The sequence below is a fragment of the Furipterus horrens genome, unplaced genomic scaffold (assembly GCF_987537825.1).
Source record: "Furipterus horrens unplaced genomic scaffold, mFurHor1.1.pri manual_scaffold_5, whole genome shotgun sequence".
NCBI classification, from domain to species: domain Eukaryota; kingdom Metazoa; phylum Chordata; class Mammalia; order Chiroptera; family Furipteridae; genus Furipterus; species Furipterus horrens.
In genome coordinates, this window is record NW_028327175.1 from 124250264 (window position 1) to 124265137 (window position 14874).

The window sequence follows — 14874 nt, forward strand, 5'->3', positions numbered from 1 at the left end:
GTCCCAATCTAAACTCTTGACTTGCCCAATTTTGCTCAACAACAACCTTCCCTGTTTCACATAAAGGCAACTCTACTTTTCGGTTTCAAGGATCAAATATCTTGAAGTCATCATTTTTATTTATGTCCCATAATATCTGCCAGGAAATCCTGTTTGCTTTATCTTTTGTATTTGCTCAGAATCTGACTACCATTCTAGAATAAGCAATCATAATATCTTTGCTAGGTTATTAGTAGATTCCTGAGAGTTCTTCCTGCTTAGATCACTGATCTTCAGAGACTATTCTGATCACAGAAGGCAGCATTATCATCTTAAAGTACTGGTTAAAAAATAAATAATCATCTTACAAAAATTCTTTCAGAAGATAGAGGAATGAATGCTTTCTAATGCATTATATGAAGACAGGTACTTTGATTCCAAAACCTGACAAAGACATTACAATAAATACAATTACAGACCAATATACCTGATGAATTTAGGCACAAAAATACATACAGAAATATTAACAAATTAAATCCAACACCCAACAATATATAAAAAAGATAATAAATTATAAATAAGTAGAGCTTATTCCAGGAACATGAGGTTGGTTTAATGTTCTAAAGTCAATTAATATAATTCATCATAATCACAGAATAAAGGGAGAAGTACAATCTTTTTAATACATGAGGAGAAATAATTTGGTACAATCTAACATTTATTTGGGATTTAGGTAAAAGCACTCAGCAAGCTATAAACAGATAGGGAACTTCCTTAACCTAATTAATAAAATTCAACATCATATTTAATTTAGAAATACTGAGTGTTACCTCCTAAGTTAAGAAATAAGACAAGGGTAAGCTACTTCTTATTCAGCAATGTTCTGGAGTAAGTGTAATAAGGCAAGAAAAATATGTATGAGGCATCAGGTTGGTAATAAGAAACAGAACTATCTCATTTATCAGATGTAGGAAATCCTAAGGAATTGACAAAACAATTACAAGAACTGAAAGTTAAATTTAGCAAGTTTTCAGGATAACAATTAATGTACAAAATTAAAATGTATTTTTGAGTACTAGTGGAAATCAGATGAAATTAGAACAATTTCATTTACATTAGTGCCAAAAACTTAAAATACTCAGAAATAAATTTAGTAAAAACATGCACACTCTTCGCTGAAAACTACAGAATATTTCTAAAAGAAATTTAAAACAATCTAAATAAATGAAGAGATATACCATGTTCATAGATACAAAGACTTGATATTGCTAACATTTCAGTTTACTCTAAATATATCTACAGAGTTAATGAAATCCTAATCCCATTTTGAAAAAAGTTTCAAACTGATACTAAAATTTATATGTGAATATGAAGGAACTAGAACAGTCAGTACAATTTTGTTTTAAAAAAACTCAAAATGGTAGGACTTTTACTACTGGGTTTCAAGACTTATCATAAAATTATGATAATCAAGACAGTGTGGCATTGGCAAATCATAGATATATAATAAATGGAAATGGACCAAAAAATTCAGAAATAGACCCAAAAATTGGTTAACCAAATTTTGACAAAGATACCAGTACAATTCAGTGGGGAAATTATTGCCTTTTTACACATTGGTGACAGAAAAAATGGCTATATCTATGGAGGACCATGAACATCTATCTTCATCTAACACCATACACAACAAATACCTTAAGATGAATTATAAATCAAAATGTAAAAGATAAAATTATGAAACTGTTGCACATGGAAATAGGGTCCAGGCTTTTAGTGGTCATGAACAAAGAATTGGACTGACCACACAGATATTATAAAGCAAAGCAAGTGGGAAATTTATTAAGGAAAATACACTTCCCAAGAAACGGGAGCAGGCCATCTCTGGCCAGGGAATGGCTCACTCCTATTGAAGGGTTACAGGCTTTAGAGGGTTTCTAGTTAAGCTTCTATACATGCAATTTTTCACAATCCTCCTTGATTGTCTACTCTGGGAGGAAACCACAATGCTAATTATTATCAGGTGTCACAAGGCAGTTCTCAGACATCAGGATGCTGACTAATGACAGCTACAGTGTCTCAAGGTTTCCTATTCTCTCTTGCCTCAAAACTTTTAGAGCAAAAGATAAAAAAGTCTTTGTGATATCCTGTTAGACAACAATGGTTTATATAGAACACAGGAATTCAAAATTTTATCTCTAGCAACCCTGATGTGAAAAAAAGTGCTCATGTCTCAATTATTCAAAGAAGACACTTTCCAGCTGGGATTTCCATAAAAAAAAGAAGCAGGTAGGGCTAGATATAATGGGAGTAGTCTGCAGAGGACTTCAAAGAAAACATCAGCCCCACTCAAAAGTCCTTGCCCCTTTATCTTGTTCCCTGAAGGTAGAACTAAGACTACCTGGAATTAAACTTGGCTTCAGAGTAGATGGTCTCTTTACAATTGTCCATTCAGTTCAGCTCAACAAATATTTAATTATGCCAGTACACTGCTGGTGCTCTGCCAAAGAGAAGTAAACAAGCATCATAACCACCTGGAGGACTGGTGAAAATGCAGATTGCTGAGCCCTACTTCACACTTCCTGAGACAGGAGCTATGGGGAGGGCCCCATGAATCTGCAATTCTACCATAACCTAGGTGATGTTGGTGCTACTGCTACTAGTCTGAGATCTTCCCTTTCAGAACCACTGCTTGAAGGTAAGGATTAAGAGCAGGGGTTTCTGGTCAAATCAGTGGTATGCTAGAGCCAGCTTCTACCGGGTTGCAAGAGTCCATTGGCAGCTTGAAATCAGCAATGACAGGATTATTTACACCAGAGAAATTGGCAAAATCTATAGATGTGGACTTTATTTCCTGGAGAGCTCCCTGTTAACATTTACCACGAGCTCCTGAATCGGACGCACCTGCTTGTGTTCAAATTCTAGTTTCCCTGTATCCACTAATTCATAAATGCTTGAACAAGGCACGTAAGGTCTCTTAAGCCTCAGTTTCCCCATCTGCAAACAGGCATACCTATCCCTCACAGAGTTGTTGTGATGAGTGATTGATAAGAAGGTAAAGCAGTTACTGAATGGCACATATTCATGTTCTCATAATGGAGCTATTTATTGTTAGTGGGAGCAGGCAAAAATGTAAATATACAACTGAGATACAGTTTGGTACATTCACTCACAGAGGGATGTGCAGGTTGTTATCAGAGAACAAAAGAAGACTCTGACTCCCAGATTGGAAGAGGGTTATTAGAGGAGTTTCTTACCATTCCTTTAGAACCTGGGAGGGTGGGTGTGTGAGGAGGTAGGAGGGAGAGAGCCAATAGTCTGCACTGCCATGGAGGAACCTGATGAAATTAATCAGTGGGACTTCATCCCCACACAGTGAAATCCAGGTTTTGCACATCATTAAGTAGCTGTCAGATTCAGTCTGTCATCTTTGATCACTTTGAGAGCCCTGTTCCTGTCAGCTCAGACTTCATAGCTGGTTGCTCAGAATTCACAGCTGTCTGCTAGAGACTCTAATAATGGAAAGGAGTAGGGATGAGCCAGTATGTTATAGTTTGTACACTTCCTCATTTCATTTTCACAAACCATATTGCAAGAAATATAGGTTTACTTACTCATGTATCTATGTATTCAGAGAATGTTCGCTGAGTGCCCACACTATGCCAGGCAGGATCCAACACACTTCAGATGCAACACACTTAAGAGTATTTATTTACCAGGCAACATCCAACAAACTTAAAATGTAATAGTGAGCCTCATAGTGTCTGAGAAAGTGACAGTCAATCTGATAACCAAGGGGCAAAGGGGTATTTCCCAGTGACGTTGGCTGGGAGGTAAGGAAGAGGCTCCAGGCTCAGAGATCACCTTCTACCACTACAGCCACAGAGAGTGGTGCTGTCATTGAAGGAAAGGAAGGGCAGTGAGTCTACAGATGGGGAAGCACAGGGGCATGGCATGGCGTGCAGCTCAGAGAAAAGCCATGGTATGACTACATGGGGCCTCATGAGTCCTGTAAAGAATTTGGGTCTTTATCCTGAGAGAATTAAGGATTCTGAACCGGAGAGTGACATGACCAGGTTTGCATTTTAAAAAGCTCTGTAAAAAAAAAAAAAAGGAAAATCTAAGACAAAGTTAGGAAGGAGACTTTGCAGGATGTGTCAATTCTTTGGAGGTAGGCAGTGAGAGGGAGGGCAAGTAAGGTCAAGAACAAGCCCTGGGTTCTAGACATGACTATCTGGTAGGTGCAGGATGTCCTTACTGAAATTCAGAGCCCCTGGGAGAAAGATAAGTTTGGGAGAAGCAGGTGTTGGGGACTGGAGCCTTGAATGGAGTCTTGGCTGTATTAGGGGGACTGTGAGATATCTAAGTAGTGACCTCAGCAATCAGTTAGATATATGGAGACACTCCACAGAAGAAAAATCTGGGATAGAAGAATAAACTTTGGAGTTAATTAGCAAACAGATGAGAATTAAAGCTGTGCATGTGAATGCTACCATGTGGGGGCAAGGATGTAAGAGTAGACAGAGCACCAGGGTTCCTGCCCTAAGTAATTACAGTTAAAGAACCTGATGAAGAGAGTCAGAGAGCTGAGAGACATGTTGTGGGGAGGATGAGGAGAAATAAGCCAAAAAAAGAAAATTTTTCCAGAAAGAGAAAGTGGTCAATATTCCAAATTGGTGAATCTGTAAACAGTAGTTAGAGTCAGGAGTGGAAGGAGCTCATTGGACTGAGTTGAACAAAGCCTGGTCATACCCCCTCATCCAACAGTTCACTTTCTGGGGTTTCAGTTACACGAGGTCAATCATGATCTGAAAATATTACATGGAAAATTCACATAACTTTTATTACAGTATATTGTCATAATTATTCTACTTTATTTATTAGTTATTGTTGTTAATTTCTTACTGTGCCCAATTTATAAGTTAGACTATCATAGGTATTATGTATAAAAAACATATTATATATAGGGTTCAGTATTATCTGTGGTTTCTGGCATCCACTGGGGATCTTGGAACATAACCCCTCAGGTAAGGGGAGATGACTGTAATTACTGACTTCAGAAAAAACCTTCTGGGGGATTGTTCAAGGCAGGAGCCAGATTGGAGGAAGGACAGAGGTGAAGAAGTGGAATCAGTAAATTTACTGAGATTTTTCCTTTGAGTTGTGCATTGTGAAGAGAAAGCCAGAGAAAGTCAGTGGCTAGAGAAAGCGATGGCAGTTTATTGTCTTATGTTTCCCTTTTGTGCCAGTCAGGATGGTTTTTCCTATCAAGAAGCAGTGGCAAATCGGTAACTCAGAGAATTGATTTTTTTTTTTGTTTCTTTTTTACAGGTTGGTTTTAGGTGAATTGACTTTAGGGAAACTGACTTTCAGTAAACTGACCTAGAGCCAAATTCAGAAGTCCATGTCAATAAAACCATCAACTCCTGAGTACTTTCTACATGTCAGGCACCATGCAGGCTGCTCTGTTTTACCTCATCAACATCCCACAGATTGCAAGGAAGTAGAGGGGTTTTGGTCTTGATTAACTAGCCAGGAGCCTGAAGCACAGAAAGGGTTTGTCACTTGTGTAGGGTCACATAGTTAGCAAGGAATGGAACCTGGATTCAACACTTTCTGCCTGGCACCAAGCCCAGGGCTTGTCGCTGTCATGTCTCAGCCGGGTGCAGGTGCCCAGAGAGACCCAGAGCACCAACCAAAATTGCTACCTCAACTGTAAACAGCACGGCACTACTTTAGACCCTTGCATGAGAGTTTGATCTTAGAAAAGCAACATTTTAAGATGCCTTACATAACTGGGAAGGGTGGGCTTACACTGGGGAGCACTATCTTCTTTTTACCTTTACTTAAAACTATGATTTCATTTCTCAGTTTCAGTGTGATTGTCACTTTCTCTGAGTACCTCGCTGACCTCACTAAGTATGGGGTTTTCTTTATTGATATGGAGTCCCATTGTTCTGTCTCACCCCTTTTCAGCACTTACAGTCTTCATTGCACCAACCCTCCCTTCCCCTTTAGAATACTGGATTTGTGAAGTCAGGAACTGGCCATCTTCCATTGTTAATTGTTTTTTCCCCAGCACATAACACAGTCCCTGAGACATGTTCATGCTCAATAAACACTTGTTGAATTAACAGGTTGTTGGAGCTTCTCATCAGGGCCATAGGGATGAGCTTATAGCTCATCCTAAATACCCTAAAATGCCAGCATCTACAGGACACAAGTTGCCTGGGTAGCAGACACTCAGAGGAGTGGAAAGCAGGAGGGTGGCTCAGGCACTTAGGCTTAGAGACCTGTCCTGGTGAATCAGTGAGGCCACATGGCTGTTTCTGTGCTCTAAACCCCCTGCTGTGCACTCCCAGCTGATGAATTTGCCTTCTGATCAAAGGACATTGAACTGGAATAATCAAGAGGTATTTGCTGTGCTTTTTAAACTGGAAGGCCTTTGGCAGGCTATATACAGATATCAAGACAGGCTTGTCTCTAGTGGGGCGGGTGAGTGGGAGGCCACCATGACCAGAATATCTAATTTAGCTCCTGTGGCATTCTAGAATTCTCCCTGGCCCTCCTTCTCCCGCTCTCTGCCTCCCTTTCTCTCGGTATGATATGTGCACAGCTCACAATTATAGATTTCTTTTCATAAATCTGTTGCAAATTCTCCTTCTCTTCTCCATTGCCTAACTTTAGGATCTCACTATTGCTCACCTAGGCTTTCAGCTCAACCTGCCAATGGTGTCATCTGCCACCAGGTTACAGCCATCTATTCACTCAGCAGGCATGATTTTTCTAAAATATCAATCTGATAGTCTCTCGTCTTATGAAACACTTCAGTGGCTCTCCATTGCCCTTAAGACAAAGTGCCGACTCTAGACAGGCAATCTCTGCCATCAGATTTCTCCCACTCCATGTCCTGTCAGTTCTCTGAAGAAGTAGTTTCACTTGAGCCATAAAATATCTGGCATCTCCTGATTGTACACCCTGTGAATATTCAAATGATCATGCCCTAAAGAGGCCATTTCCTCTACCAGAAAGCCAGGTCTGTGTGGCAAAGTCCTGCAAATTCTTCAGGACTTGAATCAGACATTTACGCCCTTTGTTAAGCCATCCCCCAAGTTGTAGGATAACTCAGTTGTATTCAACTGATATTCAGACAACAACCCATCATCTGTGATCCAACTGAACTTATGCAATGATATAAGAGCTTTAACACATTCTGTTGTATTTGTCTGTATGTCTGTCTCCCCTGCTAGACAGTGGAAAACTTAGGGAGGCACAGGGCAATAAAGCCCAGAAGTTGAGAATTCAGGCTATGGTGTCATAAAGTTCTAAGTTTAAATCCTGGTTATATCACAGTATGACCCTGAGGGACTTATTTAACTCTCTGTGCTTGAAATATTATTAATCTGTAAAATGGGCACAATAGCAACCCACTCATGTATTGCTTATTATATGACATGGCTTAGCACATGACAGATAGTAAGTGTACAGAGATAATGAAGTGAAAATGATAATCAAAGACAGGTTTCATGTCTATTTCTTTTCTCATCCCTATACACAGTGCTCGGAACAAAGGAGGTATTGAATATAGTTGAATGAATGAAGTAAGCTGTCACAGGGAGTTGTGGGGATGTGGAAATGTATTTAATTTCTTCTCTCTGTGCTCACAGGCAGGAATTTTACCATCCAGCTTTGTGCTCTTCCAAGCACAGAGGCTGGAAGGAAAATTGACATTTTCCTAATCAACCAGTACTGAAGCCTGTCTGTGCTCCAGGTACTGCAGTATGTGCTTCCATGTACTAGCTAGACGTGCATATCTCCATTTTCTGATGAGAAGACAAACTGAGATACAGTGAAGGTAAGTCAATATATGGCACAGGAGGGGCTTAAACAAGGATCTTCCTGATACCATATTCTAAACTCCAACTCATACAACCAACAGTAGCATTGTTATTCCCAGTGGGAAGCTCTCTCAGATTTCCCAGGTGGCTGTGGCATTTCTTTGCAGGAAGAAATTCAGAGGATAGTCCATTATACTGATACTGTTGCCTTGAAATGTGAATGGTCACTCACTGTGGAACTGTTTGTTATGAGGGATGTGCAGGTTGGAGAGAAGTGAGACATAAAATCATTATTTCATGCAGGAAGACATTGCCAAAGAGATAAAATTACTTACTATATTAATTCTGTCCTTCAGGCTTCCTCTCATCTCTCTGCATAATGACTTAGCCACAGAGTGTGTTGTTGGCAACATTTTGGGACATTTTCACTGTGATTCTTGCAGAAATTGAATAATCTAGACTTCTCCTTCTATTCCCTTTCACTCTACTTCCTCTGTCCTCTGCTGGTCCTTCAGCACTTCTTCTTTTGCCTCTACTCTCTGCCAATCCCATTTTTTCTCACTAACTTCTGTTCCTTCTATGTCTCACTCTTTGCCACTCTTACCCCCTTTTCTTTCTCTAAACACATCTGTCAACTCTTTATTTCTTCTCCCTTATTTTTCCATCTAAGTGGCCATCTTCTACAATAGGCTGGAGGAACTCCTGTGGAAATTCCACTCTAGTCTTAACATGGTTCTACGGAGAGAGTGCTCATAGACCCTCACATAGAATCACCCTCCAGAATCAACACAGAGAATTATGTGAAGAACTGGCAATCATTCAATATATGCTCAATCACTATTCATTTATAAAAATAATAACAATAAGAAGGGAAAAATAAGAAAAAAGCAAAGCAGAAAGGAGATGTTTAACTATGACTTCAATACATAAAACAAAATTAATGTGAGATGGTAGATTAAAGCATTGTAATGTTATAAGGGGAGGGAGGAAGGAAGGAAAGGAGAGAGGGAGGAAAGGAGGGAAGGAAAGATAGGAGAAAGGGAGGAAGGAAGGGGAGAGAGAAAGGAAGAACAAAAACTACAAACTAGTTCACAGATAACTATTCTATAAAATCATCATGTAGAACCATCACGTAGAAACTCAAAATTAGAATGACTAGGATTAAGATCTTGGGACTCTATCTAAACAGCATCTATATAGTCTTGATTTATTATTGATGAATCACTCTTGGCCACTGAATTCACAATTAATGGCAGATTATGATAGGAATTTCTACTTCAATCAGAAATCAAATAGCTATCATCTGATAAGCAGTTGGATAGATCTGGTAGAGAGTGCAAAACAGGATGAGCAAAGAACAGTTAAAGCCACAATATTCCACCTTGGGTTACTGTTTGCCATCTTGTTGCCTCAGTGCCTCACTTCAAAAGATTTGTAGGCTAATTGTACCAGGTGCACAGAGTCGCCATGTGGAAGAGAAATTTTCTTCATGGTGTAGTATGATCACAATTATCTAATACTGTTCTACAATTTCTTTTAAATTAACAACTCTAAGCTGCTACCCCCCAGCAACACACACACAAACACACATGTGTGGTGACTGCTCTTGGAGCTTCCAATTTATCACGTCATTTAACCCCACAGCATCTTTGAGAGGCAGAAGTGAACACATCCAGCTTAAGGATAGCATAAGAAATTCAAAGAGGTGAAGTATGATAATTTCCCCAATGCACCAATGCTATGGAATACATCTGTGGTAAAGGAGGACACAAAACATTTAAAACTGATAAAAATTGCTATAAATGTTTCCTGAGCATTTATAAAAGTAGACTAGAAAAAAATAGCCACTTTTATGTTTTTATTTGTAAGAATAGTGTTTTAAAAGCATTAGCTCTCCTAAGTTATAGGTGTAAACAATTTCAATTAAAATCCTAGTAATTTTTACATCTTAACAAACTGATTCTTAAATAGAGAAATGTTAGCAAACAGTGAGAAGGTGTATTTTAAAATATATTTTATTGATTATGCTGTTGAACTTGTCCTTTTTCCCTTTTCCCCCTTCTACCCAATACCCACCTTTCCTCCAGCAATCATCCCCCGCCCTTAGTTCATGTCCATGGGTCATGGGTATAAGTTCTTTGGCTTCACCCTTTCCTATACTATTCTTAACATCCCCCTGTCTATTTTATACCTACCAACGATGCTTTTTGATTCCTGCACCATTTTCCCCTTTCTCATCCTTTCCTCTCCCAGCTAATAATCCTTCAGATGATCCCCATACCTATGCTTTTGTTCGTGTTCTGGTTGTTTGCTTACGTTTTTTTTTTATGTTGTAGATTGAGTTGTTGATAGTTGTGAGTTTGTTGGCATTTTAATGTTCATAGTTTTGATCCTCCTTTTCTTAGATAAATCCCTTTAACATTTCATATAATAAGGGGGGATCTGGTCAAGATGGCAGCATAGACAGACATGGCTCGCCTCTTCGCACAACCACATCAAAAAGCCAAAGAACTTATATGAACAACCCATAGACATGAACTAAGGAGGGTGGAACTGCTGGAGGGCAGGGGGGTACTGGGTGGAGGGGAGCAAAGGGAAAAGAAATTGGGACAACTATAACAGCATACTCAATAAAATAAACTTTAAAAAATTTACAACTAAAGTATAGAATAACCATCATCCAGAATATCAGAAATCGAATTGAATGGGAGTATGACAACTACAGAATTAAAGAAACCACATTTATCAAGATGGGTAGGATGGGCATAGACATGGAATGGGCTGGTCTCTAATCCACGTGTGGTGGATGAAAATTCAGGAGGGGTATCTCAGGCGTGAAGAGTCCCAACCCTACACCAGGCCCTCCAGCCCAGGGTTGCAGTTCCAGAAAGATAAGTCCCCACAACTTCTGGCTGTAAAAACCCATGGGGATTGGGTCAGTGGAAGAAACTGCTGGAGCCCTGTGCAGTTCATCTTAAGTAACCCCCACACGGACTCACCTACTCAGACTCACTCTCTCTGAACTCCAGCACCAGGGTAGCAGCTTAAAAGGCACCAGAGGTACACAGGGAGAAACCGAAGTCTCTGGCATCAAGGCCAGCAGAGGCCATTGCCTCTTTTCTAAACCCTCCCCTACAGAGTTGGCATGCTAGTGCCATATCTGAGACTCCATCAAACTGGCTAACTCTGTTTGACCCACCTTGGAGATCCCCATAGACTCTGACCCACCCAAATTATGGCCCCACCCAAGCCTCTTTTTCATAAGAATGGCTGGTCCTGGCTCATGCTTCCTAACTTTCTAAATCCTATCAAACAAGCAACAGCTGGCCTCAGTGAGCTCAAGGACCCATACCACCAGCAGCCAGTTTAGATTCACAGCTTGGCTTCACCTGGGAATCTCCAAGATAAGCAAGCACAAGTACCAGCCATCTCAGAATGTTTTCTAGCTCAGGCAGGGTGCCCAGGGGAAAACACAGGTGGGGGTTGGCCTTGGCCTGCACCACTTGGGAAACCCCAGGGCCAGTGCACCCAGTGAACAGCTACAGACCACCTAAGAGCACCATCACCCTGCCCCTGCAAAGCTGATCCTCCACAGAAGGCAGAGGTTGGTGGTAAGTGGTCACAGTCAGTCCCTACAGCTGACTGGCCTGGGTAAATCCATCCCACTTATCTACCAACAGCAACCAAGGCTCACCTACAAGAGGAGGGGTACACTCAGCCCAGACAAAGGACACACCTCAAGAAGGTGTATTAATGTACTAATAGATTAATTTTCTAAGATAATGCAATAATTGCTAATAAGTAGCATGTTGATAAATTATGATATTAATAAAATTACTATATTTGTTTTAAGCACAATGGAAACTTATTCAAAAATGGATAGTTTGATCAAGAAATAAGTAGTGATAAGCCAAAAAGGAGATCAACATAAATAAAAATGTATAGTAATATGATAAATATGGCATTTCTCATCAAGAGGAAAAGGAAGAATCATTCAATATATGGTCTTTGGTATTATTTAATATATGATCAACCCATTATACAGTTATAAAAATAATAACATTAAGAAGAAGAAGGAAAAAAAGCAGCAGAAAGGAGACATTGTATGACTATAGTAGTCCTCTATATCGCTGTTCACTTATCGTGGCCCCATTGTTACAGAACCCCTGGGCTGCTCCAATTGAAAACAAACCCACGGGCTCTTTAGTTAGGGATCCAATTGCCCACCGCCAGAATTACAACTTTTAATACTTCAGTTGAGTTAAAAGAAAATTGTTTATTTAACAGTTACACATATCCTTGCCTCCCCCCTACCAAACCTAGCCAGTTTTAGGAAGGTCAGAAACACCGTTTCCCTACTTCCCAAACACAGTTCAGCTTTACCAGCGGCTGCCAATCATTCAATCTGATTGGGGAGGTCCTTTCTGTGCTGTGGTGCCCTTCAGCTCTCAATACAAAACCGCCGGGATTCTCAGCCTCCTTGCAAACTGTCTTCTTTCTGTAAACCGTGTGGATCTTCTCTCCTTCTCCAGAGCACCTCTGCGAATCCCTGCCAGCGAGGGAGACTGCCCCAGAGCATACCCCCCCTAAAGTGTTCACAGCTGCCTATATATCCCTGACTGCGTCCTCTGACGCAGTGGGTGTTGCCAACAGTTCTGACCATTCGCAGAACCCCGCATAGGCTCTGTGTGCTTTCCATACCATCCCCTGGTTCAAGACTCCTCCCATCCATCTGATGCCTTGGAAGCATCCAAGCAATTTTGCATAATGAAAGACACCAGCCACCAGCCTCAGGCGTGTGGAGGCATTCTGAAAGCTGCTTCCTTCTCCCCATCCCCCAGCCACAAACTCCAGGGGTTTTTGGACTCCCCTGTTTCTGTACCACCACTGTATCACGGGATTTTTAAAAATATTATATTTAATTATTTATCGAGAATTTTTTGCTATATCGCGGGATTTTGCGGTACTGTATATGTATGTTGTTAAAGTTACATAGGTTTAAGAGTGTAGAATAAATGTAAGGTTCCTACTTCACGGGGGTGGTTGTCTAGAATGTAATACCCATGATAAGTGAGGGAATATTGAATATATAAAACAAAATAAATGAGAGATGGTGGATTAAGTCATTGCAATGTTATAAAGAAAGAAAGAAAGGAAGGAAGGAAGAAGAAAACTAAAAAACAATGAACAATACTCTAGGTAACCAAACTCGGTATAGGTAAGAAGATATTTTAGCATAATAAAGAAAAAATAAAGTAATATATGAATAGATTTGATTACTTTAAATATATTAAAATAAAGTATTTATATCAAAAACACCATTAAAATGCTGAAAGGGCAATTGAAAAGTGTAAAAATGTTTTTGTAAAGTATATTAACTGAAGTGGGATATTTAAATTATTTAATGTTATGTATATTCTGTTGCTGCTTATGTGACAGAAATAGAATATTGAAAATATGCAGAACTGACTGAATCAGGAAGAAATACAAAATCTAAACAGACCGATTACTAGTAATGTAATTGAAGCAATAATAAAAAACTCCTAATATATAAAAATCTAGGACTAAATGGCTTCACAGGTGAATTCTACCACACATTCAAAGAATAATTAATACCTATTCTTCTTAAACTATTTCAAAAAATTGATGGTGAAGGAACACTTCCAAATTCATTTTATGAAGTCAGAATTTCCCTAATACCAAATCAGACACTACAAACACACACACAGGCACATATACATAACAGACCAATATCCTTGATGAATACAGATGCAAGAGTTTTCTACAAAACATTAGCAAACTAGATTCAACAATACATTAAAAGGATTATGCACCATGACCAAATGAGATTCTTCCTGGGTTGCAAGGTTGCTTCAACATCTGTAAATCAATCAACATGACACATCACATTAACAAAATAAAGGATAAAAACCATATGCAATCATCTCAACAGATGCAGAAAAAAATTTGACAAACTCCAACTCCAATTTATGATAAAAAAAACCTCTCGGTAAAGTAGAAGTACCTCAACATAATAAAGACCATATATATCAAACCCACAGCTCACAGAGTATTCAACATGGAAAAGCTGAAAGCATTTGCTTTAAGATTAGAAAGAAGACAAGGATATCCATTTTTACCACTTCTATTCAACATAGTATTGGAAGTTTTAGCCACAGCAATCAGACAAGAAAAAAGAAGTAAAAGGCATCCATATTGGAAAGGAAGAAGTAAAACTGTCAATATTTAAAGAAACATGATACTATATATATATATATATATATATATATATATAACTCTAAAGACTTCAATACTATTAGAATTAATGAATGACTTCAATGAAGTTGCAGAATACAGACTCAATATATAGAAATTTATCGTGTTTCTATACACCAATAATGATCAGAAGGAGAATTTAAGAAAACAATTCCATTCACAATTGCATCAAAATATATAAAATATCTAGGAATAAATTTAACCAATGACGTGAAAGACATGTACTTTGAAAACTATAAAACATTGAAGAAAGAAACTGAACAAGATACAAAAAAATAAAGGATGTACCTTGATCATGGATTGGAAGGATTAATATTATTAAAATGCCTTTACTACATAAAGCAGTGTACATATTCAATGCAATCTGTATTAAAAAATGAATGGTATTCTTCTCAGAATTAGAACAACTAATTCTAAAATTTATATGAAATTCCAAAAGACCTTAAATAGTCAAAGAAATCTTGAGAAAGAACAAAGTTGGAGATATCATGCTACCTAATAGAAAACTATGCTACCAAGCAACAATAATCAAAACAGCATGGTACTGGGATTAAAAACAGATATATAAATCAAGAGATAGCCAAGAAATAAATCCTCACCTATATGGTCAATTAACCTATGAAAAACAAGGCCAGGAATAAAAGTGGGGGTAAATACAGTCTCTTCAATAATTGGTATTGGGAAAACTAGACAGATACTTACAAAAAATAAAAATAAAACTAGACCACTTTCTTATACTGTATTTAAAAAAAAAACCTTAAAATGGATTAAAGACTTAAATGTT